Below are 6472 nucleotides of genomic sequence, written 5' to 3'. Positions count from 1 at the left end.
AAATTATTCGCTTAATCGAATGTTAGAATTCATCCGACGACTGTAAATATATATCATTTGTTATATGTGTAATATTTTATTAGATAAAACATTTGAAAATTATGACATATATTACCAGTTAAGACAAAAAAAACCAAGACTTGGCGCTGTGCTCAGTACGAGGAATATGGACGAGGTGCATGTCTGGTTTAGTAGTAGTTACATTTAGTTATTTTATTTTTGTTCTCTGTGAAGCCACTAGAGAGCGCTAACATTTTCGATGAAAGTAAAAATTTCAAAAAAATCTGCACAAACGACATAGAGGTTCATATGGAATATTTTGAAATTAGAAAAATGACCTCAAAAAAATAAAGCATTTACAAATACAAATACAACGGCACAACAGGCAAAATGCCCAATGAGGTGGCTGAGAAAATGATGCCCATAACAGATATGGATGTCATATATTTCAAAAATAAAGCAACCAAATTAAAAATGTAATTAGAAACGAGATTTCTGATTGCGCAACAAATTAAAAGTTTTGGGTGCAATAAAAAATAAAAAAAGATTTCCCCTTCATGGTGTGCATGGTTCCCTTCGATTCACTTAGGGACGTCCGATATACCATAGCCCTATACTGATGTTTTACTCATTTTGGTGCCTTTGTGTAGAAACAGTGCGATAATATTTTCGTAATACATTGTAAGTTCGCAATTTTATACTACAATGGATCCCAAAAGAGAGTTTTCTAAATGTTTCAGTTGTTATTAATGGATTATGTGTTTTGTCCCGTTTTTTAATAGAGAATTTCGAGATTTGTCCCAAGTACTCAGGTATTTTCAGGTATCTAGTCTATTCTCTGGCACCTCGTCAGGCCGCCCTAGGTAGGTCATTTTAGTTCTAACCAAGGCCTGAAAAATGAAAAAAAATTTTTTTCAAAAATTTATTCAGTGCACAACGAATTAATTAACCTGATGCTTGGAAATTTCGTTAGTACTATACCTTTACAATGAAAATTAAAAATACAAATCCAAATATGTTGAATAACCCCCAATCTGATGCATATTTATTTATTTCATCACAAAGAAAGCAATAATTTGTTGGAGAACATTTTGCAGAAGAGTGTTTTATTGCGTAATACTTTTGTGTAATGCAGTAAACACTTTTACAGGAAGCGAAACATCTAACCGAATTTTATTAATTAATACATTTAAAAAAACTAATCGTTTCACACTTGTGCTGTCACCTGGTAATCGTAAAGTAGCTCTACAGCCTTTATACTGCAAAATACCAACACTCAATAACGTATGCAAGAGATGTTACGGGCGTTAAAAAGTTGATGGTACTTTAAAATATCATCAGTATTCAAAGAGTTAAAATAAGTACATTATTAATGTATAAGCGTATCAAAATTTCAATTTTTCATTTTAATATTTTATTCTTGCTTAAAATTTACGAAAAAACAGGGTCAAATATTAAAATTGTAAACGGTTGTATGCGAATATAATACATGTCATACTACTCATCAAAACGTACGATATTGACCATGAAACTTAAAGCCCATTCTCCTGATAGTAGTGCATTTTAAGGCATGGGCACACAAAGTTTGGCCCGAAGGGTTTAACTGACCAATTCGAGAGTTTTATCCGGCCCGCAGATCATTTTTTGAAAAAACAATATGCAAGCTGCAGTTAAATGTAATATATATGAGAAATCGAATTAGGAGAACTACTGACATTGATTAACACTCATAAAGACCTATACAACTATCGAAGCAAAGTTTAAATAGATCTTGGCATTATTTCGTCTTTTCACATGTGGCCATGGCCCTTCACAAGGATGGAGCTGACAGGTATCCAGCCCTGGTGGTTCTAGTAATTTTTTGTTCTTCACACGATACTATAGAGGGGCCGGTTAATACTCTAGCCGGGAAGGCCTACCAATGATCCCAGCCTAGGGAAAATGCTACAGGACATGGAGCCCATTCGTGTGACCCTCGAAAAAGTAATTTAGCTCTTGAATGGCCCGCAATCAGTGTCGGCAGCTTAGTTACTTTCCAACTGAATCTGTTTTTTTTTTTTTTTTCAGCCATTTAATTAGAAAACATATCCATCTAGTTGTTTCTCTTGTTGTTTGAAAGTTGTTTTTCCAGTGTTTAGTCAAGTTTCCTCTGTACAGGATGGTCCCGTATTTTCACTCAATTTAATGGTTTCTTGTGAACGTGAGGGAAAATACGGGATGTATAATCACAATTATTTACTAAAACTAATTCTGGTTATTTAAGCCCGATTTCTAGTTGCTCTGGATGAAGAATCTAGTTGGAAAATTTTTTGACTGATGGCAACACTGCCCGCAATAGCACTTCTGCACACAATGCAGTCCTTACACCGAATTTGTGCACCCATGTTATAAAATTTGATCATAAAAAGCGTAAAAGTACAGCATGTGGAAATCACGCGTTCCAATAAATTATTTTTTCTGAATATCTGCCGCTCCCTGTCAAATGCTTACTCATCCCTAGATATGCGTCGGAGGCTTGCTGTACCCCAGACATGCGAACGAGGCTTGTGAACTATTACTAGATTACTAGAAATGCGTAGAAGGCAAGTGTATCCCAAAAAGATGTGAGGAGCTTACGTAATCATTTTTTTATTGTAACTAAATCTGGGTACTTGTTTATCACATTTTTTCATACCGATTATTTCCCGTACCTGAATGTCCCGTTACGCGATTCCGATGGTACTTGTGCCACAGGCTGGGGAATGTAATTAAAACAATATTAATGTATCAGTTATACACACACAATGTGCGTTCAATACACCACATCACAGTGAACGTTTACTGAACTTCATGACTGAAATAGATGTAAAAATATTCAAACATGTGACATTGTCCGAAAAATTCTTATTTTCAATTGACATAACTCGGTAGCCTTTGCCATGTTACAAAGGGGGGAAAAACGTTATTTTCACCACTAACGTACGATAATGTCTCCCTCTACTATCCATGTGAAACACTCTTCAGCCGATATTACCTATTTGTTTGTAATTTATGATGTCATTTGAAACGTATAGCAACCTGAAAATAGATGAGCAGCGTAAAATAGACCTTGAAATGTATCGTGATAATCAGATGTAAATATGGGAAGATAAAATTTGCATAGTCATTAGTAACGTTCGGGTACACCAATGAAAAACGATTTATTGACTTTGAGTCACTTGATGCATGTCCGGTAATGCATGTCCACGGAACAAGAACCAAAATAAAAACTACCATAAACCTAAACTGAATTTCAATTTATTTATTAAAAATATTTATATGAAGAAATTTAACATAAAAATTTTTGCGGCATGTATATTTATTACCCCACGATGCGAGAGATATTTCTCGGACACATACATTGAAGCCTCCCATAACGGACATTCCCCGTTAACAGAAACTTTGCGGATCCTCGGCCCCGTGGATTTTTACATAGATACATAGAGCTCTAATGTATTTCACTCTTTCTCTCTGGAAGGGCACACAGAGTTTTTCAAATAAATATTTTTTTTCATTATTATTATTTTTCATATTACTGTATTTGTTTTTCATATTATTTTTATTATTGTTGTTGTTGTTTCTATTTTTTTTTATTTTATTTAAAACCATCGTTTTTCTTCACAATTGTATAAAGTATTATAATTTTTCTTTTGTATATTTTCCGAGGCAAATGTGTATATACGAATTCTGATTGTACCATTACATATGGCCCTATGTTACACTGTGTGATGCATAGGGAGATGTTTTTGTGACAAAAAATAATAAAAAAATATTCCACTTCCCGTTAGCGGAGCTCCCGATAGCGGACAGTTAATCAGGAAAACTCTTTTTTTTTTTCAAACTCTAATTTATTAATTTTTGGTCATAATCTCAGAATTTATCATATCCAACTAACATTATGTTTAATACCAAGCTCGTGTTGCTAAATGTGATAAATCGTCAATTAATTACTTAATTAATCTATGATCGAGGATGTTGAATTCGAATGGTAATGTTGGTTTTGTTTGTTGATAACGTATGAAGAAAGCCAAAATTAAATGCAAATACAAATACAACGCCACAACAGGCAAAATGCCCAACGAGGTGGCTGATAAAAAGATGCCCATAAAAATATGGATGTCATATATTTCAAAAATACAGCAACCTAATTATAAATGCAATTAACACAAATTATAAACAATATATTTGTTATAAAGTTTATTCTAAGTTTATATATAAACTTAGAATGTTCTTTGAATGTGTTTTTCTTATCTCTCTCTTCTTCTCCCATTTATTTTAATTTAATTTAATTTTTATTGCAAAATGTTTGTAGTGCACATATACGGGTAAGAATAATTGTTGTTTTAATGAAGAGAAGAAAAATTATAAATTTTTCTATATTTATCAGACTTTTCAACTTTATTTTGGAGCTATGTATAACCAGTAAAAATGATAAATAAAATGAAATTTATTTAAACTTTCTTTCTCTGTCGAGGCAGTTGGTGATTGTGCATAACCGCTGGTGTATCACTTTTGTATCAACACGAAAACATTTTAACATTAAAATGTACAAGAGCCAATTGCTACCTAAGCCAAACGTCGCGTCGTATAGACGAGGTTCTGCTGCATACCGTACCGCTCCATTAGCGGACACTCTCCGTTAACGGACAAAACTTTTGGTCCCATTGGTGTCTGTCATCGATAAGTTCAACTGTAGGTACTAGGACTAGGAGCTATTGCCAATATCCAAGAGATACATTCACTCCCCCTCCTCCCTCCCAGACACATTAACTTGGAGTCCAACCTTCGGTGAGAAGAGAACAAATTATTTCTACAAATCAATGTACTGTATTAATTATTCAAATTCTTTTAATAACAAATTAATAAACAGACAACTATTAATTTATTATATAACTTTATTGATATTAATTTATAAACTTTAAAAATATTAATAACTTTTTAATATGATACTTTTTTTTCTGTTTAAGTCCAAATTTAAATAAATTTAAGTTTACGTAAATTGCTGATATGTTCATCATAACCGAATTCCGGGATCGGAGTACTTAAATTCCCACTTTCACCACCGGGAATTGAGAAAAACCCCGGGAACGTTAATCCTTAATTGAAGTCGAATATAAGCATTTTTAGTGAATATTTTTTACAAGCCTAACAATATTCACTAAAAATGAATATGTTTGACTTGTAACTTGGATTATTTATAAGTCGAGACGCTCGTAACTCTGTCTATCACTATATTTTGAAATTACGTTCGGCTAAAAATGCAATTGCGAGTTATAAAGACGGTGTTTTATCTTTTGGATGACTTAAAACTTTTTTCCGGATCTAGTGTTCGGAATTATTCTTGGCCAACTCAACAGTGTGGGAAATGACACAATGATCCTCAGGAAAACAAAAATTGCCATCCGTCATATTTCTTGACGGATGCATATTTTTCTTGTTTTTTCCTCGATCCCTATGCACAATAAAGCCACCGTCGAGAACTCCTCTAAATTACTTGTTTTTGTATCATGACAAAAAAGCTGATCTAGCCCCAAAATCTTGGAAACAATTTTCTTCGAACTTTTTCATACAGCTCATGTTTTTTGAATAGCAAATCACTTATTTGCAAACATAATATTTTCGCATTTGCATACATCCATCAAAGACAACAACAGATTCCCACCCAATGAAATTCATGAGTCAATGAAAAGTCAATGAAATTCCGCTCATGTACGTCGAGTTCAATGCATATTTTTATTTGAAATCAACATATTTTTGAATTGCAACGTACCAATACTGAACTAAATTTGAATTTTGTGCTTTTCTTCATATATATTTATGCTTGGCAGTGAATTCTCAATACACTGTATATATTTTGAAAAAAAAATAATAATTTCCTCATTCCAATGGACTAAATTTTTACATTTTATTTACCGGAAGAGGAACAACATATTTCAACAAAATCAGTGAAAAAAAAAATGTTGAAATTTTTCAGCTTTAAAATAAGCAACAATTTTTTTTGACAACAACGCTTCTCCAACAGTATATCATGCTACAGTAATTGATTCAACGATGTTCAGTTCAACAACTTGTACACTGGCTTTATCTGTAGTCCAGTACAAGAATGTAAGATACTGTTTTCTTTCTTAAAGATGACACTGCAGACAATGCTGTGAATCTCTCTCTCTCTCTCTCTCGTGTGCCTTAATTCATTTCCTTACTAATTATTATTATGTTAGTACGTACTAAATTACTCGAGACTAATACCTGTATAACAACTTAGTTCACAAATAAGAAAAAACTGGGTAGATAAAATTTAAAAAAAAAAACGTGTAGGCTGTGTCATAGGCAGCCGCAAGTTTTAACGTTCTTTGTGCCTACCTTTGCGTAGTAGGTACTGATTAAATTAATATCATTAGATTTGTCTTCGGAATAGCTAAAAGACGATACCAATAATGTCTATTTGCGTTGCGAA

The sequence above is a fragment of the Pholcus phalangioides genome, unplaced genomic scaffold (genome assembly GCF_987345545.1).
Source record: "Pholcus phalangioides strain wild (caught in Gottingen) unplaced genomic scaffold, Ppha-v1.0 ptg000009l_1, whole genome shotgun sequence".
Classification (NCBI taxonomy): Eukaryota; Metazoa; Arthropoda; class Arachnida; order Araneae; family Pholcidae; genus Pholcus; species Pholcus phalangioides.
This window is presented reverse-complemented; position numbering follows the sequence as displayed.